Source organism: Pristiophorus japonicus, chromosome 3 (genome assembly GCF_044704955.1).
Source record: "Pristiophorus japonicus isolate sPriJap1 chromosome 3, sPriJap1.hap1, whole genome shotgun sequence".
NCBI lineage: Eukaryota > Metazoa > Chordata > Chondrichthyes > Pristiophoridae > Pristiophorus > Pristiophorus japonicus.
The window spans coordinates 198291143-198318647 of NC_091979.1; the positions used below are offsets into that span (position 1 = coordinate 198291143).

The following is a 27505-nucleotide window of genomic DNA, read 5'->3' on the forward strand; positions in this document are numbered from 1 at the left end:
CCTCAACTTGTGAGGCTTCCTGCAGCCTTCTCCCTGCCTGAAGTATTTTCACACAGGTAGGAACATGGTTTATTTAATGTTTTCTTTGCTTATAAATTTTTATTCAGGTTGGAATTATTTGTATAATATTTGTATAAGTATAACTAAGGATTTATTGTAGAATGTAATGACTTCCCTTTCCTCCCCCCCCCCCCCCCCACCCACCACCACCTCGTTCCCGACGCCTAATTTGTAACCTGCGCCTGATTTTTTAATGTGTAGACAAGGTTTACAAAAATCTTCACTTGCTCCATTCTAAGTTAGTTTGGAGTATGTTTTCACTGTGGAAACTTTCAAATCAGGCGTCAGTGGCCGGACACGCCCCCTTTTGAAAAAAAAATTCTGTTCAAAAGTGAAACTGTTCTACATGACTAGAACTGCAGAAAACTTAAATGTGCAGAATTGCGATTTCTAAGATACTCCGTTCTCCACCAGTTGCTCCTAAAAATCAGGAGCAAATCATGTGGAAACTTGGGGCCTTACTTTCTGAAATGTCTGTGTTTAAAAAGTTTCCTTGCTGAAGTCCTACATTTAGAGAATATATTTAATATAGTTTTGGAGACGTTTAAAAAATGAAAAATATGAATTTGTGTGAAGGGAAAGCAAAAACAGTTCTAAAAATTGAATAAGTAGTAGTTAATTATTGGAAGTAATTATGTTACAGTTTAGTGGGACAGATCTATGGAATATAGTCGTATAATCCAATTGCAGTGTTTGTGATTTGCCCTTGATGTAAGAGTTTAGGGTTTCCTAATTCTCAACTCTATGTTTATATATACATTTTTGACTCTCCTCTTGTCACTTGTATTGCAGCATATTATATCTGTCAGTTCTCCTTTTGTGGCAGTTTAATTTCATTCAGTAAAGTTGGTTTTCCCTCACCGAACATTGATGTCTTGGTGATTAAACCTACTTCTTGATCTGGACTACTTTTAATATCTGTTTACATTAGTGTATTCCAATATCAGCTTATTGCTATCTGGCACATGTACGTATACAAAAGGAGAACTGCCACAAAAGGAGAACTGACAGATAATCAAACAAGTGTATGTCATCCAAAAATACAAGCATCGGAGTAGATGGCACACATCACACAAGAATGGCAGGGTACAAAGATATAATATGCTGCAATACAAGTGACAAGAGGAGAGTCAAAAATGTATATATAAACAATTGAGTTGAGAATTAGGAAACCCTAAACTCTTACATCAAGGGCAAATAATAAGAGTTTGCAGCAAGTACATTTTACAAACTAGGGTAAAGCATTATGATTATGAACACATGGATAGTTTTTCAGATTTTTTTTTTTAAACATCCTTTCTGCATGATTAATAGGAGAATAGCAGTCATTCATAGCTGATAATCTGTAGATTTATGATTATATAACATGGCACTGGTCAGTGGCATGGAGTATGTGTGATAAACAACTTTGCAAACTCCAATCAGAGTATTGTGTGTAGTATCAGATATATACATCTCTAAAACATTGTAATGCTGTACTTGATTAAGCTAAAACTTTTATTTAAAGTTAATATTGTAAATTCTATTTTTAATACAAAATAAAGTGTCACTTGGGGGGGAGGGGGGGAAACATTTCAGGGGCAAGGAAATTGATTAACCAGGTTTCGATGGCTGACCGGTCCTTTCAAATGTTTAAAGTGTTGGAGGAACTGAAGGGGCTGAATTTCAGCTTGTCTGACATCTGTAACCAGTTAGTCAGGCCAGTTACAAGGAACGTGAGCTTGTTTTTAGGAATTATCTAAGATCTGGAAATAAGCCTCCTTGTCTGCTTATTTAGTGAATGGAGTGTGGTGCAAGTGGACCTCAAAAAAAAATCTTTCGAAAAATAACGGAATGAAATAACACGGACCTTGGTGTTGGCATGAATTCTAGTTTTTAAAATAATTTAAGAGGAGTCTTTATGAAGCAAGTTCCCTGTTTCTCCACATTCTGCCACCAGGATAGGAGGAGTGATCTCAATACATTGTTTTTAAGGGGGCGTTATGCAATGACTGTACATTGATGTTTAATGTGACATACACTTGCAACAGTGATTTTTCTCCACCCCGACCCTCATATTTGAGGGAGTGAAGATACCTTCTCAAAAAGAGGTTGAGGTTAGCTTATTAAGTTTGGCGTTTCTCTTAGTGACCAGCCCCAGAGTAGCTTTGTTAGAGATCTGAGAGCTGGCAGCTTGCTGTTGAATAAGTATGTAAAAATTCCTCTTGTTACTAGTTTCCATAGAAACTCTGCAAAGGTATCCTGACCCCCCCAGAGTGTACACATACGTCACTTGGTGTTTTCAGGCACCACAGAGACTGTTGCAAGTGCAGACAAACCCTAGTTAAAATTTTTCATAAGTGGCTCAGTGGGTAGTATTCTTCAGCACAAAATCCAGGTTGACACTTTAGTGTAGTACTGAGGGTGTCGGAGAGTACACTGACGGAGGGTGTTGTCTTTTGGATGAGATATTAAACCGAAACCTCGTCTGCCCTCTCGGGTGCACATAACAGATGTCAGAAGAAGAGCAGGGGAGTTCTACTGTGTGTCCTGGCCAATATTTATCCCTCAGTCAATGTCACTAAAACAAATTATCTGGTCATTGTTGTTTGTGGGACCTGGCTGTGTGCAAATTAAGTGCCACATTTCCTATATTACAACAGTGACTATGCTTTAAAAATATTAATTGACTGAAAAGTGCTTTGGGATGTCCTGAGGTTGTAAAAAGCACTGTATAATGCAAGTCTGTCTTCCTTTCCCACCAGCTCTTGGGGGCCAGCCCTTGCTTGTGGATGATTAGTGTGCTGTTTTTAATGTCTAAAAGGATGATATTTGTTATTCAGTTAACAAATAAGGGGGTTGGGATGAACGTATGAGAACAGGTGAATACATTGAAATGTTATGTAGGAAAACAGCATCAACAATTGTGATGTTTCTTTTCTTAAGACTGTTTAGTTTAAAAAATAATGGTAACATGTTGATAAAAGTCCATTTGACACCTGGGAGCTCTGAGAATCCTCAAAGGCTATCCTCAGCTGAGAGACAGCACACTTTTTTGCGCATTCAGACAGTGATGCTATATTTTGAAAGGCCGTGTAAAAGCATTGCAAGAACCATACTTTGTAAACTCTTAACTGTTGAAATTGTTATCTGTAGTTAACAATTGGTGAGCAGCCGTGTTAATAACAGCATTGGTGAGTGTAATGTCTAAGCTTGCAATGTTGTAGCTCCACACTGTGGATGTGGACGTATTGTGTTACTGCAACTAAAGGTGAATAAATGAGTCAGCTGACCAGAAGCTTCTGGAGCTTCTGGAACTTCTGAGATGCTGCCTGTCATTATAGAAAGCTGTGTGTGCTGTGCTCTGTGAAGATATCACATTTGGTGACGAGATAGAAACATAGAAACATAGAAAATAGGTGCAGGAGCAGGCCATTCAGCCCTTCTAGCCTGCACCGCCATTCAACGAGTTCATGGCTGAACATGAAACTTCAGTACCCACTTCCTGCTTTCACGCCATACCCCTTGATCCCCCGAGTACTAAGGACTTCATCTAACTCCCTTTTGAATATATTTAGTGAATTGGCCTCAACTACTTCCTGTGGTAGAGAATTCCACAGGTTCACCACTCTCTGGGTGAAGAAGTTTCTCCTTATCTCGGTCCTAAATGGCTTACCCCTTATCCTTAGACTGTGACCCCTGGTTCTGGACTTCCCCAACATTGGGAACATTCTTCCTGCATCCAACCTGTCCAAACCCGTCAGAATTTTAAACGTTTCTATGAGGTCCCCTCTCACTCTTCTGAACTCCAGTGAATACAAGCCCAGTTGATTCAGTCTTTCTTGATAGGTCAGTCCCACCATCCCGGGAATCAGTCTGGTGAATCTTCGCTGCACTCCCTCAACAGCAAGTATGTCCTTCCTCAAGTTAGGAGACCAAAACTGTACACAATACTCCAGGTGTGGCCTCACCAAGGCCCTGTACAACTGTAGCAACACCTCCCTGCCCCTGTACTCAAATCCCCTCGCTATGAAGGCCAACATGCCATTTGCTTTCTTAACCGCCTGCTGTACCTGCATGCCAACCTTCAATGACTGATGTACCATGACACCCAGGTCTCGTTGCACCTTCCCTTTTCCTAATCTGTCACCATTCAGATAATAGTCTGTCTCTCTGTTTTTACCACCAAAGTGGATAACCTCACATTTATCCACATTATACTTCATCTGCCACGCATTTGCCCACTCACCTAACCTATCCAAGTCACTCTGTAGCCTCATAGCATCCTCCTCGCAGCTCACACTGCCACCCAACTTAGTGTCATCCGCAAATTTGGAGATACTACATTTAATCCCTTCGGCTAAATCATTAATGTATAATGTAAACAGCTGGGGCCCCAGCACAGAACCCTGCGGTACCCCACTAGTCACTGCCTGCCATTCCGAAAAGTACCCATTTACTCCTACTCTTTGCTTCCTGTCTGACAACCAGTTCTCAATCCACGTCAGCACACTACCCCCAATCCCATGTGCTTTAACTTTGCACATTAATCTCCTGTGTGGGACCTTGTCGAAAGCCTTCTGAAAGTCCAAATATACCACATCAACTGGTACTCCTTTGTCCACTTTATTGGAAACATCCTCAAAAAATTCCAGAAGATTTGTCAAGCATGATCTCCCTTTTACAAATCCATGCTGACTTGGACCTATCATGTCACCATTTTCCAAATGCGCTGCTATGACATCCTTAATAATTGATTCCATCATTTTACCCACTACTGAGGTCAGGCTGACCGGTCTATAATTCCCTGCTTTCTCTCTCCCTCCTTTTTTAAAAAGTGGGGTTACATTGGCTACCCTCCACTCGATAGGAACTGATCCAGAGTCAATGGAATGTTGGAAAATGACTGTCAATGCATCCGCTATTTCCAAGGCCACCTCCTTAAGTACTCTGGGATGCAGTCCATCAGGCCCTGGGGATTTATCGGCCTTCAATCCCATCAATTTCCCCAACACAATTTCCCGACTAATAAAGATTTCCCTCAGTTCCTCCTCTTTAATAGACCCTCTGACCACTTTTATATCCGGAAGGTTGTTTGTGTCCTCCTTAGTGAATACTGAACCAAAGTACTTGTTCAATTGGTCTGCCATTTCTTTGTTTCCCGTTATGACTTCCCCTGATTCTGACTGCAGGGGACCTACGTTTGTCTTTACAAACCTCTTTCTCTTTACATACCTATAGAAACTTTTGCAATCCGCCTTAATGTTCCCTGCAAGCTTCTTCTCGTACTCCATTTTCCCTGCCCTAATCAAACCCTTTGTCCTCCTCTGCTGAGTTCTAAATTTCTCCCAGTCCTCAGGTTCGCTGCTATTTCTGGCCAATTTGTATGCCACTTCCTTGGCTTTAATACTATCCCTGATTTCCCTAGATAGCCACGGTTGAGCCACCTTCCCTTTTTTATTTTTACGCCAGACAGGAATGTACAATTGTTGTAATTCATCCATGCGTTCTCTAAATGTCTGCCATTGCCCATCCACAGTCAACCCCTTAAGTATCATTAGCCAATCTATCTTAGCCAATTCATGCCTCATACCTTCAAAGTTACCCTTCTTTAAGTTCTGGACCATGGTCTCTGAATTAACTGTTTCATTCTCCATCCTAATGCAGAATTCCACCATATTATGGTCACTCTTCCCCAAGGGGCCTCGCACAATGAGATTGCTAATTAATCCTCTCTCATTACACAACACCCAGTCTAAGATGGGAGTTTTTGGATGATATAAAGCTGAAATTTTGTTGAAGGATTCAGCCAGCTGACACAGACTTTGGAAGCATCTCTGTCTTTGGGAATAGCGACAAAATCCGAGGTTAAAAAAAAACAAGCACGCTGTCTGCACTGCAGAGACAAAATGGCGGCACCCATAGCAATAATGAGAAACTTAGGGGAATATAAACGCGACTAGGAAAGGTTTAAGGCGTATGTGGACTGGCTAGAAATGTATTTCACTACAAATAATATAATTGATGTTCCAGAGAATGCTGATCAGAATCGGACTGTGTTGAAACCGAAGAGAGCGATTTTCTTATCTGAAGCGGGTCCGGAATTGTATAAAACGCTGATAAATCTGCTTGTGCCTGACGAGCCAAAGGATACAACGCTTAGAGATTTTAATGAAGCTGGAGCAGCACTACATGCCAGTTCATTGGATATATTCAAGAGGGATATGGCCCTTATGGCTAAAAGAATCAAGGGGTATGGAGAGAAAGCAGGAAAGGGGTACTGAGGTGAATGATGAGCCATGATCTTATTGAATGGTGGTGCAGGCTCGAAGGGTCGAATGGCCCACTCCTGCACCTATTTTCAATGTTTCTACAGCCCCAAACCATTCAAAACGATAGCTATCAGCAATTTCTGTATACAAAATCAAAAGACTGATGCAAATATCAGTAAGTACATTGTAGCATTAAAAAAGCTATCTATTCACTGTAATTTCGGAAATTTTCAAAACCGAGCATTGTGGGACCGTTTTGTTTGTGGATTGAAATATGATGCGATCAGAAGAAAGTTGTTGACAAGAGATGACTTGACTTTTGAGATTGCTTGTCAGACAGTGAGGTCGATGGGCATGGTCGAACAATATTCCTGAGAATTTCATAATAATTACGGTTGTCAGTCAACCGAGGTAAATAGCCTGCAGGTTCAAAGTAAAAGATGGTGGGGGCCCAAAGTCTCAGAAACTGGAAATTCTAACAGAGCGTCGAAGTCGTGCTATAGGTGCCTGGGACAACACATTGCTCAAAGTTGTCCATATGTGAAGGCAGTGTGTTTCTTCTGCAGAAAGACTGGGCATCTTGAGCAGGCTTTTAAACCAGCTTTTAAAACTATGAGTAGAAATCCCCAGAAACTACATAGCAAGGAAGAACAGCAACAGGATGTGGAGATGTTAGAGTTACACGTCATCAGGAGCACGAGGTTAACAGACAGCGATTCGAAAAATATCAAAATCCACATAGAGATTGCGAGATTCAAGATACCAATGGAAATCGACACGGGTGCATCCGAGAGTGTGTAATACCGGAGTCGCTATACCTCGACAAATTGCGTGATTTCTCATTGGAGAAATCCAAGATGGAGCTGCGAGGCTACTCGGGAGAGAAAATTCCTGTGGTAGGTCGTATCACCGTACCGGTGAAATACAAGAATCAATTTCAGAACTTCACGAATAGTCGTGAAAGGAGACAAGTCTGCCTTACTAGGAAGAAATTGGTTAAGATCACTGAAGCTGGATTGGAATGAGATTTTTCGTGCTGAAACGAGATTTGCATCAACGTTAATGTTATCAAGAGTTATCCGAAGGTGTTCTGTGAAACTGGCAGTCTGATCCAAGGCTTCAAGGCGAGTGTCAGGCTACAGAAGGACGCTAGATAGATTTACTACAAGCCATGTTCCGTACCATATGCACTCCAGGAGAAAGTTGAGCAAGAACTCAAAAGACTAGAGACTGAGAACATTTTATTTCTAAGATAGATCGATATAATTGGGCTACACCCATTGTTGTTGTACCCAAGTCCGATGGTAAGGAAAGATTGTGTGGTGATTATAAAGTAACCGTAAACCAGGTTCTAGAGGATAATGTCCCCAATACATTGCCAAATAGAGAAGATTTGTTCACAATACTGACAGGTGGTCAGATCTTCTCAAAACTGGATCCTATAAATGCCTACTTACAGCTTGAAGTAGATGAGGAGTCCAAGTCATGTTTGACTATAAATACTCATCTAGATCTATATCAATTTAATAGGCTACCGTTTGGAGTGTCTTCCACCCCTGGCATATTCCAAGGGGTGATGAACCAGATTTTGGAAGGTATTGAAGGGGGTAGTATGTTATTTACATGACATACTAATTTCAGCACCAAATTCAAATTCAAATTAGACAAATTCATAATAACGTATTGAATGAAGTCCTCAAATGGCTAGAGAAGCACAGAGTACGAGTGTCTGCTCGTAAGTGAGTTATTTAAAAACTCAGTGGAGTACTTCGGGTACAGAGTAGACAAAGATGGTTTACCTCCAACCATGGGAAAACTGGATGCAGTTAGAAATGCACCCACTCCCAGGAATGTCACTGAACTTCGTTCATGGGTCTTTTGAATTATTATGGGAAGTTCCTACCAAATTCGGTTACAGTATTACATCCACTGAATGAACTGTTGAAAAAACAGGTCCATTGGAAGTGGTCCAAAGAATGCGATACAGCATTCAAGGAGTGTAAAAGCAGCTTGGTAGGGAGCAGCACCATGTTAGTTCACTATGACATATCTAAGAAGATTAAGCTTGCATGTGATGCTTCTCTGTATGGAGTTGGGGCAGTAATCTCTCATGTATTACGTAGTGGGGAGGATTGCTTTTACTTCACACACTCTCCGTGCCAGTGAGAGTAATTATGCGCAAATCGAAAGGTAAGCTTTGGCATTAATTTTTGGGGTCAAGAAGTTTCACAAATACTTGTATGGTCGTAAGTTTACCATCGTTACGGACCATAAGCCCCTAACAGCAATCCTCCATCCAAAGTCCCCAGTTCCAACATTAGCTGCAGCCCGAATGCAGAGATGGGCTTTAATTTTTGTCAGCATATAGGGGTCATGTTTCGGCCTGAATTGCTCCTATTTTTTTGGAGCAACTAGTTTAGAATGGAGTATCTTAGAAATTGCAATTCTCAGCCTTTACTTTGCTCCAGTTCTAGTGAGTTAGAACAGTTTCATTTTAGAACAGATTTTTTTTCCAAAAGGGGGCGTGTCCGGCCACTTATGCCTGTTTTGCAAGTTTAGGCAGCGAAAACTTACTCCAAACTAACTTAGAATGGAGTAAATGTAGACTTTTGTACGCTTAGAAAAACCTTGCCTAAACTTGGAAATCAGGCGTATGGAACGAAAGATGAGGGGGGGCGGGGGGAAGCGGGGTTTACAAACATTAAACACTTCACTTTTACAAATAAAGAGCCATCATCAATAAATGATAAATCAATAAATAAATAAATCCAAATAAATTTTTTTTAAATTAAAAAAAAATTAAAAATCACTCAAATAAAAAATTATTTCTACTCACCTACTGCAGTACCAGGGAGAAGAGGGGGTGGGGAGGTGGGGAAGAGAAGATGATGTGGGGGGGTGGGGGGAGGAAGAGAAGATGATGTGCAGGGAGGGGGGAGAGAAGATGTTGGATGGGGGGGGAGGGAGGAGAGAAGAGGATGGGGGGAGGGAGGAGAGAAGAAGATGGGGAGTGGAAGGAGGAGAAGAGAAGAAGATGGGGGGGTGGGCAAAAAGATGATGGGGGGGAGGAGAAGAGAAGATGATGGGGGGGAGGAGAAGAGAAGAGGATGGGGGGAGGGGGTAGAGAAAGACGACGAAGAAGCCGCGCCCCGCCGAGGACTTCGGGCGGGGTCCGCAAGCAGCCGATGCTGGGCTACCGATGTCTCTTCGGTGGGGCCCGCCCCAGTGAGATGCAGGTGGGCGGGCCTCGCCACCGACGAAGCCTGGCCCCGCCGAGGACTTTGGGCGGGGACCACACACAGCCAATGCCGGGCTGCCGTTGCCGCCGACTCTTCGGGCGGGCCCCGCCGACAACGACGACGACGCCGGCTGCCAGGAGTTCTTCAAGCGGGGCCCGCCCCCAGCGAGAGGCCGGGCGGGCGGGTCCTGCCACCGAGGTAAGATGCGCAAGCCACTCGGCCGGGGATAGGGGCGACGTCCCTTCGGCCTGGGATAGGGTTGTCGCCCCGGAGACAAGATGTCGGCAGCTACTGCACACGCACGCAGCCTCCACTGCGCACGCGTGCAGCTGCTGGCACTGTTTTCGGCGCAGGGCTGTAGCTCCGCCCCCAGCGGCTCCTGCTGCGCAGCGCCGAGGTGGAAATGGGCCTACAGCTATCTGAGAATCACAAGGCAAGTATTCGGCGCAATGTTTGTTCTCTAAATTAGGCGGGCCTCTCCGATGTGCGCCGTTCTAGCAGGCGGCCGAAACTTGACCCCATTCATATATTGAATACAGACGATCAGCTGATCACAGTAATGCTGATGCAATGTCTAGATTGCCTTCCCCATCACAAGTTGCACCCGATAGGGAAGAAGTGCTCTATTTTTCATATATTGATGAACTGCCAGTCACAGCTGAAAAGCTTGGTAGAGCAACGAAATATGACCCAGTGATGTCAAAGATGTATGATTTATATTGCAAATGGCTAGCCAAACCAAGTAATAGACAAAGATACACATCCATTCTTCATTAGTAGGAATGAATTATCAGTCACTAAAGATTTTATCATGTGGGGTGCAAGAGTAGTTATACCAAATAAATTCAGGTCCAAATTATTAGGAGACCTCCATGACCAGCACCTGAGAATGTGCTTGACCAAGAGCTTTGCACACAGTTACTTATGGTAGCCAGGACTTGATAAAGATAGAGTACATTGTGAGTCAGTGTAGGACAAGTCAATCGGTTAGCAAGCAACCACCATCAGTACCATTACAGCCATGGAAATGGCCTTCCAGGGTGTGGCAAAGGCTACATATCGATTTTGCTGAGCTCGAAGGACAACAATTGTTCATTGTGATTAAAGCCATTTGAAGTGGGTCGAGGTGTTTCCAATGTGCAAAATAACAAGAAGTAAAACATTGGACATTTTGTGAAGTTTATTTTCTTCATTTAGCCTCCCAGAAGAAATTGTTTCTGATAATGGACTACAATTTCATTCAGAAGAATTTGCACAGTTCACGAGCAAAAATGGTGTGAAACATACCAAGGTTCCACCGTATCGCCCTGCTTCGAATGGTGCAGCAGAGCGCACTGTACAAATTGTAAAATGTGCCCTCATAAAACAAATGTTAGATCCAAATCCAAAGAAACGACAGTTGTCATTGGATCACAAATTGGCTAATTTTCTAATTATGTATCGTAATACTCCTTACAGAACTACTGGTAGAACACCAGCAGAGTTGTTTCTCAAACGACAGCCATGAACCAGATTCTCGTTGTTAAAACAAAATTTGGCACAGTCCGTAGAAGAGAACCAATTAAGACAAAGAGAATCATGATAGAGGTAGAGTAAAAGAGAGAAGTGTGAAATTAAATCCGAAGGTGAGAGTGAAGAATCATCACCATAAATGGTTAAAGTGGTTACTAGGAAGAGTGGTGAAGATATGTGGTCCTTGCACATATTTGGTCAAGATTTTTGATGGACAGGTTAGGTTTGTTCATGTTGATATTTTACTTACAGACATGGAAGGAGTTGAGGGTGAAAATGATTAAATAATTTCTGACTCATCAGAGAGTTTTGATACACCAGTAGCATATCCTACATCTAATGTACTGGAAACAAATCCAAGAGAAAATCAGAATTTAAGTCTGAGTCCGAGTCAGGGAAACAAACAGTCTGAAGTTAAAGTGAGTTCAAATGAAAATCAAGGAAATCCCTTGGAGGAAAACGTTCCTCAGGATCAGCCTCGAATGAGTTTAAATTCGACCCTATGTTTGGAAGGTTCTGTTTGAGAGCGAAGGTTTCCTCTTCGAAACAGAAAACAAATGGTTAAGTTAAATTTGTAAATATGGCAAAATAAGTCCATATCCTTTGTTATGTATAAACATGCAAGTTATGTATGATGTCTGTTATAATAATTTCTTCATTGAGGAGGGAGAAGTGTAATGTCTGTAAGCTTGTAATGTTGTAGCTCCACACTGTGGATGTGGACATATTGTGTTACTGCAACTAAAGGTGAATAAATGAGTCAGCTGACCAGAAGCTTCCGGAACTTCAGAGATGCTGTCTGCCATTATAGAAAGCTGTGTGTGCTGTGCTATGTGAATATATCACAGTGAGTTTCTCCCTACTTCTGTTCTGAGGTTTGTAAACGGCTTAGCAACCCTAACATCAACAAAAGTCGAAGAAGCCATTTAGATTAAGTTGCCATAAAATGATTGCTTGTTTTTCCCCTTGATCTCTGACCAAGTTTGTAAACAGCGCAACATCATATGCGATCACAACAAGGCTCGAAACACTGAATCTTTCTGATCGCTGTTTAAACCTGTGTAAGAATGGAAGGTGCTGGATGTTTTACTCACTTGAGCCATTGGCAGAAACTCATTCGCATCCAGTCCCTGGGTGAGGAGTATTCTATTGCTTGGGACAAGAGGGAAAAGGGCAGGGAGAGCAAGTGCTTTTTTTCGGGGTGAAGGGAAAGAGTGGGAATACAAAGTTCAAATAGATACCGAGTGATGCCAGATGACTGAAATTTTATGTTGTGGAATAACTTGCTGAGTGTAATGTGTTGCTCGGTGTAGTTTAATCTGATATCTGCTCTCCATTGTACTGTGCATTGGAGCCCCAATGATGCCTCTTATCTCCCTTTCAGCACTGCTTTTAAAATGTCCCATTGGGGATGGAGGAGGGCAGGGCTTTTGAAGTGTATGAAGCTATTTTCAACCCTCCAGGTGGTTCTTTAACTGGCAGTAGATCATTTGTTTATAATGTTGATGTATTATTAAACCTCTGCAATTAAACATTGTAATGGAAAGTCCCACATTTTTTTCCGTTCCTGTGCAGCTTGGTGGGACTGCCCCCTATTCTTATCTATCCAGTCATAGCCATGGAATCACCTCCAATGGCTTATCTTCCTGCTTCTGCACTTTGGTGTCCCCAAAGGATCTATCTTTGGCCCCCTCCCATTTCTCATCTACATGTGCCCCTCGCTGATATCATCCAAAAACACACTGCCCGGTTCCACATGTTTGCTGATGACACCCAACTCTACTTCACCACTACCTCCCTTGACCCCCTCCACTTTAAAAAAAAAAAAAAAAAAAAATTGTCAGATTCCAGTACTGAACGAGCAGCAATTTCTTCCAAATAAATATTTGGAAGACCAAAGCCATTGTCTTCAGTTCTCGCCACAAACTCCGTTCACTCGTCATTGAATCCATCCCTTATCCTGGCAACCTTCTGAGGCTGAACCAGACCGTTTGCAACATTGGTGGCATATCTGACTCCACGATAAGTTTCAGAACACATCCTCTCCATCACCAAGACTACCGACTTCCACCTCCATAACATCGACATCAGCTCATCTGCTGCTGAAACCCTCATCCATCCCTTTGTTATCTTGCGATGTGACTATTCCAATGCCCTCCTGGCCAGCCTCCCATCTTTCACCCTCCATAAACCTGAGTTATTCCAAATCTCTGCTGCCTGTATCCTAGCTCTCACCAGGTTCCATTCACCCATCAGACTTGTGCTTCATGACCTACATTGAATCCCTGTCCAGCAACAGCTCAATTTTAAAATTCTCATCCTCATTTTCAAATCACTCCATGGTCTCGCTCCTCCCTATCTCTATAACCTTCTCCAGCCCAATAAGCCTGCGAGATCTCTGCTCTCCTCCAATTCTGACCTCTTGTGCATCTCTGATTTTAATCGCTCCAGCATTGGTGGTTGTGCTTTCAGCTGCATTGGACCTAAACACTGAAATTCCCTCCAAAATCGCTCTGCCTTTCTACCCCTCTCTCCTCCTTTTTAAGATGCGCCTTAAAACCGACCTCTTTGACCAAGCTTTTGACCATTTGTCCCAATATCTCCTTATGTGGCTCGGTGTCAAATTTTGTTTGGTAACGTCCCTGTAAAGTGCCTTGGGATGTTTTGCTATAATAAAGGCTCTATAAAGAGTGTTGTTGAGATGGGATGGTCAGAAAAGTGTGCAATCGGTAGCAGATTGGCGGGACGGGGGGGGCGGGGGGGGGTGTTTATTTTACAGATTAGGGCAGCTTGGAGGAGATATGTGGGAGGAAGTGGGCAATGACTCTATGGTGCTTTATTTCTCTTCTGCCTGCTCACCCCACCCTCGCGCTGTCATCACATGTCCTGGGGGAAAATTTATAACTTCTGCTGGGTAGTGTGGCTGTAACTGTGAACTCCCAACCACTTTACTGCTTAAAAATGGTTTCCTGTTTTGCTGTACAGCAGAAGTCCAGCTACCCAGCAAATTTTATTCCAATTCTAAATCCATTCATGCAGCTTTTATGGTTATTTGCCTCTTGATGTGGTATAATCATGGTTACATGGTTTCACCTGCTCGCCGGGCGCCGTCATGGATCAAGGATTGGGTGAGGTAGGTGAGTCAATGCCGAGGAGGAGGCCACCGAAGGTGGGAAGAGGTCTGGGTCGCTGCCACAGGAGGCCCAGTCGTCGTTGCTGATGGGTGGGAAGCCTGAGGTCGGCCCGACCTTGTGGGATTTGCAGGGTTGGGTTTAGAGTAAGGGTTTAAGTGTTTAAGACCCCCTATTGGGGTCGATTCGGGCTAGGGGAAGTTTAGATAGTGGGAGGGGGGTGGCTGAGGGAGGAAAGTTGCTGGACGGTGGAGAATGGGAGTTGTTCAGCAGGGGAGCTCCCTCGGGAGCTGCCACCCCGGTTCAAGCTCCGACTAGGCGACCGGGCCTTCACCCCTCGAGCAGCGTTCGGGCCTTCACCCCTCGAGCGGCGTTCGGGCCTCTTCTCCTCCAGCACACATGGTACGTACCATGGCCGTGACACCCCCCCCCCCCCCCCCCCCCACCGACCTCTCATTATGAACCCCAGTGGGCCACTGACCCTCCCAATACCTGCCCCCAACCAAGTCTCGGATCACCTACCTTTAAGGGCGCTACTCAGCACTGAGCCTGCGGCCAACATCTCAACGTAGGCAACGAGGCCTGGTCTCCAGTTGTCTTGGACGCCCTTGCCACTGGATCAAGACCTTGCTCAGCTAAGCCCGTGTGGTAGCCGGCGTGCAACGACCACTCCACTTTAAAAGAACTCGGGCACAGGCATCTTCCACTTCTCTAACATGAAGTTTGGGACCTGGAACGTCAGGACCCTCATGGACAAATTCAACAGGGGCAGGCTGGAATGCCGCATTGCCATAGTTGCCCGGGAACTTGGATGCTTTGATATTGACATCGCCGCCCTAAGCGAGATCCGGCGGGCAGGGGAAGGCCAGCTCAAGGAACAAGGTGGCGGTTACACCTTCTTCTGGAAAGACAAACCAGAGGAAGAACGCCGCCTCCACGGAGTTGGTTTTGCCATCAAAAACAAGTTGATCGACCGCCTCAGAGACTCCCCCTGCGGGGTTAATGAACGCCTTATGACTCTTCGACTCACCCTATCTCAGAATCAATGCGCCTCATTCATGAGTGCGTACACCCCAACACTTGATGCAACAGATGAGACCAAAGAGGGTTTTTACTCCAACCTCTCAAAATCCCTGTCCCGCGTCCTCGCGGACGACAAACTGATGCTCCTCGGAGACTTCAACACCAGGATCAGCAAGGACACAGCCCCCTGGGGAGGAGTGATTGGCAGAGAGGGGGTAGGGAAAGCCAACTCCAGTGTACCCTACTCCTAACAAAATGTCGAACATGAACTTATCATCACCAACACCTTGTTCCGCCAGAGGGACAAATACAAGGCATCGTGGCAACATCCTCGCTCCAAACACTGGCACCTGCTCGACTATGTCATCGATCAAGCCAGAGATCGCAAGGATGTGCGCATCACCCACGCCATGACCGGAGCCGACGACTGCTGAATGGACCACCGCCTAATCCAATCCATCATTGACATCAGCATAGCCCCAAAGTGGAGGGTGCTGCAAAAAAGTCAATGCCGGGGCACTTAAAGACCCAGCTAAGAGAGAACTAAACTACAGAACCAGTGGGAACCTGTTCAACCATCGCTGTCTCCAGGCCAGGTCCAAGACCCCCTCAACCTCTGTCGTCGAGCCACAGTATGCGGACGACGCCTGCGTCTGCGCACATACAGAGACTGAAATCCAGGACATAGTCGACGTATACGAAAATATGGGCCTTACACTAAACATCTGTAAGACAAAGGTCCTCCACCAGCCTGTCCTCGCCGTATAGCACTACTGCCGCCCCCCCCCCCCCACCCCCCCCAAGTCATGAAGATCCACGGCGCGGCCCTGGACAACGTGGACCATTTCCCATACCTCGGGAGCCTCTTATCACTAAGAGCAGACATTGATGATGAGATTCAACGTTGCCTCCAGTGCACCAGTGCAGCCTTTGGCCGCCTGATGAAGAGTGTTTGAAGACCAGGGCCTCAAAACTGCCACCAAGCTCATGGTCTACAGGGCTGTAGTAATACCCGCCCTCCTGTATGGCTGAGACATGGACCATGTACAGTAGACACCTCAAGTCACTAGAGAAATACCACCAATGATGCCTCCGCAAGATCCTACAAATCCCCTGGGGAGGATTTAAACTAAAATGGCAGGGGGATGGGAACCTATGCAGTGAGGCAGAGGGAAGTAAAAAGGGGGCAGAAGCAAAAGGTAGGAAGGAGGAAAAACAAGAGTGAAGAGCAGAGAAATCTAAGGGCAAAAATCAAAAAGGGCCACATTACAACATAATTCTAAAAGGACAGAGTGTTTATAAAAAAACAAGCCTGAAGGCTCTGAGTCTCAATGCGAGGAGCATTCGTAATAAGGTGGATGAATTAACTGCGCAGATAGCTGTTAACAGATATGATGTAATTAGAATTATGGAGGCATGGCTCCTGGGTAACCAAGGCTGGGAACTCAACATCCAGGGGTATTCAATATTTAGGAAGGATAGACAGGAAGGAAAAGGAGGTGGGGTAGTGTTACTGGTTAAAGAGGAGATTAACGCAATAGTAAGGAAGGACATTAGCGTGGATGATGTGGAATCTATATGGGCAGAGCTGCAAAACACCAAAGGGCAGAAAACGTTAGTGGGAGTTGTGTACAGACCACCAAACAGTAGTAGGGAGGTTGGGGACGGCATCAAACAGGAAATTAGGGATGCATGCAATAAGAGTTATGGGTGATTTCAATCTACATATTGATTGGGCTCACTAAACTGGGAGCAATACTGTGGAGGAGGAGTTCCTGGTGTGAATAAGGGATGGTTTTCTAGATCAATATGTCGAGGAACCAACTAGAGAGCAGGCCATCCTAGGCTGGGTCTTGTGTAACGAGAGAGGATTAATTAGCAATCTGGTCATGCGAGGCCCCTTGGGGAAGAGTGACCATAATATGGTAGAATTCTTCATTAAGATGAAGAGCGACACAGTTAATTCAGAGACCAGGTCCTGAACTTAAAGAAAGGTAACTTCAACAGTATGAGACGTGAATTGGCTGGGATAGACTGGCGAATGATACTTAAAGGGTTGACGGTGGATAGGCAATGGCAAACATTTAAATATCACATGGATGAACTACAACAATTGTACATATCTGTGTGACGTAAAAATAAAAAACGGAAGGTGACTCAACCATGGCTAACGAGGGAAATTAGGGCAGGTGTAAAATCCAAGGAAGAGGCATATAAATTGGCCAGAAAAAGCAGCAAACCTGAGGACTGGGAGAAATTTAGAATTCAGCAGAGGAGGACTAAGGGTTTAATTAGGAGGGGGAAATTAGAATATGAAAGTAAGCTTACAGGGAACATAAAAACTGACTGCAAAAGCTTCTATAGATATGTGAAGAGAAAAAGATTAGTGAAGACTAATGTAGGTCCCTTGCAGTCAGAATCAGGTGAATTCATAATGGGGTACAAGGAAATGGTAGGCCAATTGAACAAATACTTTGGTTCTGTCTTCACTAAGGAAGACACGAATAACCTCCCGAAAATACCAGGGGACCGAGGGTCTAGCAATAAGGAGGAACTGAGGGAAATCCTTATTCGTTACGAAATGGTGATAGGGAAATTGATGGGACTGAAGGCCTGATAGTCTGCATCTGAGAATAGTTAAGGAAGTGGCCCTAGAAATAGTGGATGCATTGGTGGTCATTTTCCAACATTCCATGGACTCTGGATCAGTTCCTCTGGATTGGAGGGTAGCTAATGTAACCCCACTTATTTTAAAAAAGGAGGGAGAGAGAAAATATAGAATTATAGACTGGTTAGCCTGACGGTGGTGGGGAAAATGCTGGTGTCAATTATTAAAGATGTAATAGCAGCGCATTTGGAAAGCAGTGACAGGATCGGTCCAAGTCAGCATGGATTTATGAAAGGGAAATCATGCTTGACAAATCTTCTAGAATTTTTTGAGGATGTAACTAGTAGAGTGGACAAGGGAGAACCAGTGGCTGTGGTGTATTTGGACTTTCAAAAGGCTTTTGACAAGGTCCCACACAAGAGATTAGTGTGCAAAATTAAGGCACATGGTATTGGGGGTAATGTATTGATATGGATAGAGAACTGGTTGACAGACAGGAAGTCGAGAGTCGGGACAAACGGGTCCTTTTTAGAATGGCAGGCAGTGACGAGTGGGATGCCGCAGAGTTCAGTGCTGGGACCCCAGCTGTTTACAATATACATTAATGATTTAGACGAAGGAATTGAATGTAATATCTCCAAGTTTGCAGATGACACTAAGCTGGGTGGCAGTGCGAGCTGCGAGGAGGATGCTCAGAGGCTGCAGGGGACTTGGATAGGTTAGGTGAATGGGCAAATGCATGGCAGATGCAGTATAATGTGGATAAAAATGTGAGATTATCCACTTTGGTGGCAAAAACATGAAGACAGAATATTATCTGAATGGTGACAGATTAGTAAACGGGGAGGTACATCAGTCATTTAAGGTAGGCATGCAGGTATAGCAGGCAGTAAATAAAGCAAATGGCATGCTGACTTTCATAGCGAGGGGATTTGATTATAGGAGGGAGGTCTTGTTGCAGTTGTACAGGGCCTTACTCAAAACTGCACCTTGAGTATTGTGTGCAGTTTTGGTCTCCTAATCTGAGGAAGGATTTGCTTGCTATTGAGGGAGTGCAACGAAGGTTCACCAGACTGATTCCCGGGATGGCAGGACTGACTTATGAGGAAAGACTGGATCGGCTAGGCTTATACTCATGAAAATTTAGAAGAATGAGAGGGGATCTCGTAGAAACATATAAAATTCTGGCGGGACTGGACAGGTCAGATGCAGGAAGAATGTTCCTGATGTTGGGGAAGTCCACAACCAGGGAACACAGTCTAACGATTTGGGGTAAGCCATATAGGACCGAGATGAGGAGAAACGTTTTCACCAGAGAGTGGTGAACCTATGGAATTCTCTTCCACAGAAAGTTGTTGAGTCCAGTTCATTGGAAATATTCAAAAGGGAGTTAGATGTGGCCCTTATGGCTAAAGGGATCAGCAGGTTTGGAGGGAAGGCTGGGGTGGGGTACTGAGGTTGAATGATCAGCCATGATCATATTGAATGGCAGTGCAGGCTCGAAGGGCCGAATGGCCTGCTCCTGCACCTATTTTCTATGTTTCTAGGACAGACTCACCAACATTGGCATCCTTGACCAGGCCAACATCCCCAGCATTGAAGCACTGACCATACTTGATCAGCTCCACTGGACAGGCCACAATTTGATATCCGTCACAATTTGAAATACTCGAAGCGTTACCATATATACTTAAATAGTGCCTTCGGTGAATTGACGCTTGAAGTATTTTTAACCAATAACAAAGCCTGAATTTTGAATGCAAAGAATTGTCAATTGCATAAAGATCCTAAAGAGGATCATATTTGTGACCTTTGACTGTGTTAGATAACAATGCATTGTGTCTTTTCAATATAGTTTGTGTTCAGACCTGTCCAATCAGACATGACTACATATGTGTATGTTAAAATGATTTTATGGTTCATTTATGACAGACTTCATACAGACCAGCAAAGCATACAACATTGACCAAAGTGTCAATTCAGTCTGATTACGGTCCTGAGAAGCGCTTACTATAAGGTGCGACATAAAGTCCAAGTCATAGTCAACATATTCACTGAGGCATACAAAAGTACACTAAACATCCGTAAGACAATGGTCCTCCACCAACCTGTCCCGTCCGCGCCGCACTGCACTGCCCCCCCTGTCATCAAGATCCACGGCGCAGCCCTGGACAATGTGGACCATTTCCCATATCTCGGGAGCCTCATCAACAAGAGCAGACATTGATGACGAGATTTAACTCTGCCTCCAGTGCGCCAGTGCAGCCTTCGGCCACCTGAGGAAACGAATGTTCGAAGTCCAGGACCTCAAATCTGCCACTAAGCGCATGGTCTGCAGGGCTGTAGAAATACCCACCCTCCGGTATGGCTCAGAGACATGGACCATGTACAGCAGACACCTCATATCGCTGGAGAAATACCACCAATGATGTCTCCGCAAGATCCTGCAAATCCCCTGGGAGGACAGACGCACCAACATTCGTGTCCTCGACCAGTCCAACATCCGCAGCGTTGAAGCATTGACCACACTTGATCAGCTCCTCTGGGCAGGCCACATTGTTCGCATGCCTGACACGAGACTCCCAAAGCAAGCACTCTACTCTGAACTCTTGCGTGACAAACGAGCCAAAGGTGGGCAGAGGCAACGTTTCGAGGACACCCTCAAAGCTCCTTGATAAAGTGCAACGTCCCTACTGACCCTGGGAGTCCCTGGCAAATGACAGCTCTAAGTGGAGGAAATGCATCTGGGAAGGCACTGAGCTCCTCGAGTCTCATCGGCGAGAGCATGCAGCAATCAAGCGCAGGCAGCAGAAAGAGCGTACAGCAAACCTGTCCCACCCACCCTTTGCCTCAATGACTATCTGTCCCACCTGTGACAGGGACTGTGGTTCTCATTTGACTGTTCAGCCACCTAAGGACTCATTTTAAGAGTGGAAGCAAGTCTTCCTCGATTCCGAGGGATTGTCTGATTGATGGTTTCAGTTATGTGAATATACTAATGACCCCTTTCTCATCGTGCCACCCCCACCCCCCCCTCCAGGTAAATGTTCCCACATGTAGTTCTTCTTCCCTTCAGATACCTATGTCTGTCCTTATCCGTAAGATATTTCTGCAAACTCGTTACCCATAGATTTTTATTTAGACTGAATCCATGTGGCAATGTGAGTGCACATGTCTGTAAAAACAGGAGCCTCGGATTTACGCCGCTGCCTTTTGCATCTTCTCCAGCTTGGCTTTGTGGTTCTTCTCCTGCAGGAGGATTGCACGGCGACGTGCGGTCCTGGCATATGGGTTCAGCAAAAATATGGAATGCTTCACGAATTTGCGTGTCATCCTTGCGCAGGATCCATGCTAATCTTCTCTGTATCGTTCCAATTTTAGTAGGTCTTTTAAAATCCAGGTGCACTGTCTTTGCTGAGGAATAAAGCACCTAGCCCCCATGTTCCAAACAAATTATTTAGCATTCTACAAGCAAATGAGTCTTGGTTTGAAATTCTATGCAAGGGATACACTGGCTGCCTATCCCCAGAGAAATAAAGAAAGATTTGCCTTTATATAACGTTTCATATTGTAACACAGCGCCTCCAATTAAAGTTTGAAATCCTTTTCTTCATTTTAATTTTTTCCTCTCTATATTTAACATGCTGAATAACAACGGTGAATAACAACGGTGTGTTTTTGTCACATTTGGGCTAATCTGTGCTGATACCTAGGCTTGTTTCGTCATGTCCCCTTCTGCGCTCAGCTCCACACTATCGTATACTCTTATTGTCAAAGCATGCTACTGTTTGATGTGGACCAGCAAGCCTATAAAGAAACACTTTAATTTATAGCCGTACGTTATATCGAAGCTCTTTACAGCCAAGAAACACTTTTTGAAGTGCAGTCATTTTGCGCACAGCACGGTCCCACAAATAACAATGTGATGATCAGATAATCTTCAGTTGCCAAGGCCCTCAGCTCTGGAATCCCCTGCATAAACCTCTCCACTTATCGACCTCTTTGACCAAGCTTTTGGTCACCTACCCTAATTTCTGCTTCTGTGACTCGGTGTCAGTTTTTTTTTGCCTTCCAGTACTCCTGTCAAGCGCCTAGAGATGTTTTGCTACTGTTGTTGTTTTAAGATGTTGGTTGAAGGATAAATATTGTCCAGGGCATGGGGAAAATTCCTGTTCTTACTCGAATAATACCATGGGATCTTTCACACCCACCTGAGAAGGTAGACTGATCCTCGGTTAATGTGCCATCCGAAAGACGGCATCTCCGGCAGTGCAGCCCCCTCTCATTACTGCACTGGGAGCGCCAGCCTAAATATTGTGTTCTAGCCCCTGGAGTGGGACTTGAACCCATAAATTTCCTACATCAAAACTAGAGTGCAACCAACTGTGCCACAGTTGACGCTTGAGTTCTGAACTGGTAATTCATAACTGCTTTAGTTTCACAGTGCACGGAATGTGTAGTTGTAATATAAGCCTTTTCCAGGATACGTGAACAGCAGAATTATTAAATACAGTGCAGAAATGGACCACTTAGCCCAGTAAGTCTACACAGGTGTTTTACTCCATGTCGGCCACCTTGTCTCACTTTATGGTTTACATAAGAACATAAGAAATAGGAGCAGGAGTTGGCCATTTTCCCCCTCGAGCTTGCCCCGCCATTCAATAAGATCATGGCTGATGTGACCCTGGCCTCAACTTCACTTCCCTGCCCTCTTCCCATAACCCTTGACTCTCTCTTATCGTTCAAAAATCTATCTATCTCCACCTTGAATACATTCAATATCTCAGCCTCCACAGCTCTCTGGTGCAGAGAATTCCAAAGATTCACGACCCTCAGAGAAGAAATTCCTCCTCGTTTCTGTTTTAAATGGGCAACCCCTTATTCTGAAACTATGCCCCCTGGTTCTAGATTCCCCTACTAGGGGAAACATCCTCTCTGCATCTACCCTGTCAAGCCCCCTCAGAATCTTATGTTTCAATAAGATACAGATAAAATAAATACAAAAGTAAGAAAGTTATGCTACATCAAGCACTGTTTAAATCTCAGCTAGAGAATTGTGCCCAATGGACACCACACTTTCCAAAGGACATCAATACCTTGGAGTGGGTGCAGAGGAGAATGGTGCACTATACCAGGGATGAGGAACTTCAGTTGTCTTGGGAGATGAGAGAAGCTGTGAATGTTTTCCTTGGAGCAGAGAATATTAAGAGATGAAATAGAAGCTCAAAATTATGAGATTTTTTTCTAGTGTGGGTAAGGAGAAACTGTTTCCACTGGCAGGAGGGATCGGTAACCAGAGGACACAGAGTTAAGATAATTGGCAAAAGCACCAGAGGAGGAATGATTTTTTTAAAACTGAGTTGTGATCTGGAATGCACTACCTGAAAGGCTGGTAGATGCAGATTCAATAGTAACTATCAAAATGGAATTGGATATATGCTTGAAAAGGAAAAATTTGCAGGGCAATGGGGAAAGAGCAGGGTAGTGGAACAAATTAGATAGCTCTTTCAAAGAGCAGCATGAATGGGCCAAAATGACCTTTTGTGCTATATGATTCTTTAGTCTCTCCATCTATATCTACAGTAAGGACAGGTGTAAGGACGTATTTTAATTTCACCGCGCACTCCTACCCTCCTTCTGAAAAGGCTGGTGCAAAAAGAATTTAATTTCTAACCTGTGTCAGAATTTATCCTTTGGCTCAAAGCCAGAGTACAGGTCCAGCCGTCTACAAAACCTGCCAAATTTGTTTACTTCTCTAAACCTCATTTGATTTTATGGGACGTGTATCCTAACCCAATTTTAGAGGGTGGGCAGATGATTTGCTCCCTGGCCTTTAACAATAGAAATCAGAAGTGGTGGAGACAGACTGGTAGAATATGCGGACATGTGGCAGATGAGGTGGAATGCAGACAAGTGCAAAGCGATATATTTTGGTAGGAGGGACAAGTATTTATATAGCGCCTTTAACATATTAAAACATCCCAAGGCACTTCACAGGAGTGTTATGACAAAAAATAAATTTGACACCGAGCCACATAATAAGAAATTACAGCAGATGACCAAAGGTTTGGTCAAAGAGGTAGGTTTTAAGGAGTGTCTTAAAGGAGGAAAGAGAGACGAAGAGATTTAAGGAGGGAGTTCAAGAGCTTAGGGCCTAGGCAATAGAAGACATGGCCACCACTGGTTGAGCAGTGCTCAAGAGAGCAGAATTTGAGGAATGCAGATTCGAGATAGGGAGGGGTGAGGCCATGGAGGGATTTGAAAACGAGGATCAGAGGGAGCCAATTGAGGTCAGCGAGCACAGGGGTGATGGGTGAACAGAACTTGGTACAAGTTAGGACACGGGCTGCCGAGTTTTGGATGACCAAGTTTACGTAGTGTAGAATGTGGGAGGCCAACAAGGAGTGCGTTGGAGTAGTCCAGTCTAGAGATAACAAAGGCACGGATGAGGGCTTCAGCAGCAGATGAGCTGAGGCGGGATGGAGACGGGCAATGTTATGGAGGTGGAAATAGACGGTGATGGTTATGCCGGAAACTCATTTCAGGGTCAAATATGACAACTAGGTTGCGAACAGTCTGGTTCAGCCTCAGACAGATGCTAGGGAAAGGGATGGAGTCGGTGGCTAGGAAACGCAGTTTGTGGCGGGGACCAAAGACGATGGCTTTGGTCTTCCAATATTTAATTGGAGAATTTTTGCTCATCCAATACTGGATGTCGAAGAAGCAGTCTGACAATTTAAAGACTGTGGAGGGGTCGAGAGAAGTGATGGTGATGTTGAGCTGGGTGTCGTCAATGTACATGTGGAAGAATGAGGAGAGGTTAAATAAACTGAAGGGTGCAATTCTAAAGTGGGCGCAGGAACAGAGAGACCTGGGGGTATATGAACACAAATCGTTGAATGTGGCAGGGCAGGTTGAGAAAGTGGTTAAAAAAGCAGAGGGGTCCCTGGGCTTTAGAAATTGTGGCATAGAGTACAAAAGCAAGGAAGTTTTGATGAACCTTTTATAAAACACTGGTTTGACCACAATTGAAGCATTGTGTCCAAATTTAGGCACCGCACTTTAGTAAGAATGTGAAGGCCTTGGAGATAGTGCAGAAAAGATTTACGAGAGTGATTCCAGGGATGAGGGTTTTCCGTTGCGTGGATAGACTGGAGAAACTTCACTGCAGTCACGTCCACCTATGGTCCAAGGCCCCACCCCACTGCTGGGCAAAACCGGGAAGACACTCATCAAGGGCACCGAGGCAGGACCTGCTGGAAGGAGCACTTCGAAGATCTCCTTAATTGAGACTCTGCCTTCGACTCCATCCCGCAGCATGCTACCCGCCACCATCTCCGCAAAACCCCAGCCCCGCACAAGGTAGAAAAAGCAAACCGCCAGCTCAAGAACAAGGCATCAAGAGCAGATGGAATCCTTGCTGAGGCACTTAAGTATGGCAGAGGCACTATTGGCACGAATGCATGACCTCATCTCTCTCATCTGGAAGGAGGAGAGCATGTCGGGAGATCTGAGATGCAGTAATCATGACCATCTTTAAAAAATGGGACAAGTCCGACTGCGGCAACTACAGAGAAATCTCCCTGTTGTCAGTCACTGGGCAAGTCATCGCTAGAATCCTCCTCAACCGTCTTCTCCCTGTTGCTGAGGAGCTCCTCCCGGAGTCGCAGTGCGGATTCCGTCCATTATGGGGTACAACAGACATGATCTTTATGGCACGACAACTGCAAGAGAAAGGCATTTGACACTTAACCGCGAGGGACTATGGAGCGTCCTTCTCCGTTTTGGCTGCCCCCAAAAGTTTGTCACCTTCCTCCACGACGACATGCAAGCCGTGATCCTGACCAATGGATCCACCACAGACCCAATCATCGTCCGGACCTGGGTCAAGCAGTGCTGCATTATCATGCCAACCACCTTCTCTATCATCCTCGCTGCAAGGCTCCACTTCACACTCAACCAGCTCGCCGCTGGAGTGAAGCTAAACTATAGAACCAGTCAGAACCTGTTCAATCTTCGTCGCCTTCAGGCCAATAACAAGACCATCCCAACCTCTATCGTCGAGCTACAGTACACGGACGACTCTTGCATCTGCACGCATTCAGAGGCTGAACTCCAAGTCATTGTCAACATCGTCACCGAGGCATACGAAAGCATGGGCCTTACACTAAACACCTGTAAGACAAAGGTGCTCCACCAACCTGACCCCGCCACCTTACTTCCTCCACCATCGGCGCATTGTGCCTGCAGTATGTACCATCTACAAGATGCATTGCAGCAGCTTGCCAAGGCTTCTTCGACAGCACCTCCCAAACCTGCAACCTCTACAACCTAGAAGGACAAGGGCAGCAGGCGCGTGGGAGCACTATCGCCTCCAAGTTCAAGTACACACCATCCAGACTTGGAAATATATCATCATTCCTTCAACGTTGCTGGGTCAAAATCCTGGAACTCCCTCCCTAACAGCACTGTGGGAGTAGCTTCATCTCATGGACTGCAGCCTTCAAGAAGGTAGCTCACCATCACTTTCTCTATCGCAGTTAGGGATAGGTAATAAATGCTCGCCTTGCCAGCGATGCTCACATCCCAGGAACGAATAAAACAAAAATTGGTTACAATGTGGAATTGCTACCACATATAGTAGTTGAAGCGAATTCCATCGATGCATTTAGGGAAGCTAGATAAACACACAAGGAAGAAGGGAAGAGAAGGATCAGGCGATATGATATAAATGGAATGGGAGGGGGCTTGTGTGGAGCATAAACACCAGCATAGACCAATTGGGCTGAATGGCCTGTTTCTGTGCTGTAAAATTCTCTAATTCGATGCTTTTGATTCTGATGTGGCAGGTTTGGAGCTTTGAGTAACGTGGCTTCTTATTTTTAGTTTTCTTTCTCTGCCCCGTGGGGAAGTACCTGGTTTCTATTCACACCAAATTCCCTTGAGGGGAAGGTTGAGATTGGGAGCCGAGCTCAAGGGCAACCGTGGATGGCGTTCCACATCTTGTCAATCACTGACCCAGCGCCCTGGAGCACAATGCTGAAGTGCTGCCTTTGCCTGCTCGTTCCTCTTTTGTAAATACACGTGCACTGACTTGCACAGTTTCGGTTTCCAGATCCTGTGTGTGCATTGCATCATTTTAACAGCTAGGTCCAGTTAACTTGCCTCGCAGGTTTAGACTTTTTCAAAGCTGGTATTTGATGACTACTAACAAAGCTTGTTGTGCATTTATATTTTGTTTTCATGTGTCACCAATTAACAGTCCAATCACTGCAGAATTATTGACCCAGAATCCCAACACAGATTTGCTGCTTTAGTCATGCTAATCTTTGTGAACTTAACAACTCATTTCTCCCTATCCTGCATGACAAGAAAGTACTTCCCTTTGTTTGGTACCTGTGACTTCAGTACATTCTATCCAGTGCTGAGATCGAGAGTGCGAGGAAAAGTTCTTGGCCCATGCTAACTTGGGCTGCAGTGGACAGTTCACTTTTGTAGCCATGCCAAATCTTGATTAGCTGAGTATGTTTGTCCCTTGAATAAATATGTTTCGAATATCTACAAGAAATGCTGCTTCATTGTAAAAGCAGTGCCTTAAATAAGAAATCCAATTTAATACTGTAGGTGAAGTATTGCAAATAAGCAAAGCAGGGTTTGCAAAACATATTTTTGTAAAGATCA

General features: G+C 44.7%; 1 protein-coding gene and 1 pseudogene across 2 annotated transcripts in view; one reads left to right on the top strand and one right to left on the bottom strand.

The window, feature by feature from the left end:
• The window catches only part of LOC139260068 (partitioning defective 3 homolog B-like), a 1396127-nt gene that overhangs the window by 32294 nt on the left and 1336328 nt on the right, over nt 1–27505 (top strand). The window lies entirely within an intron of this gene.
• On the bottom strand, nt 21123–21220 carry LOC139260650 (U6 spliceosomal RNA; annotated as a pseudogene).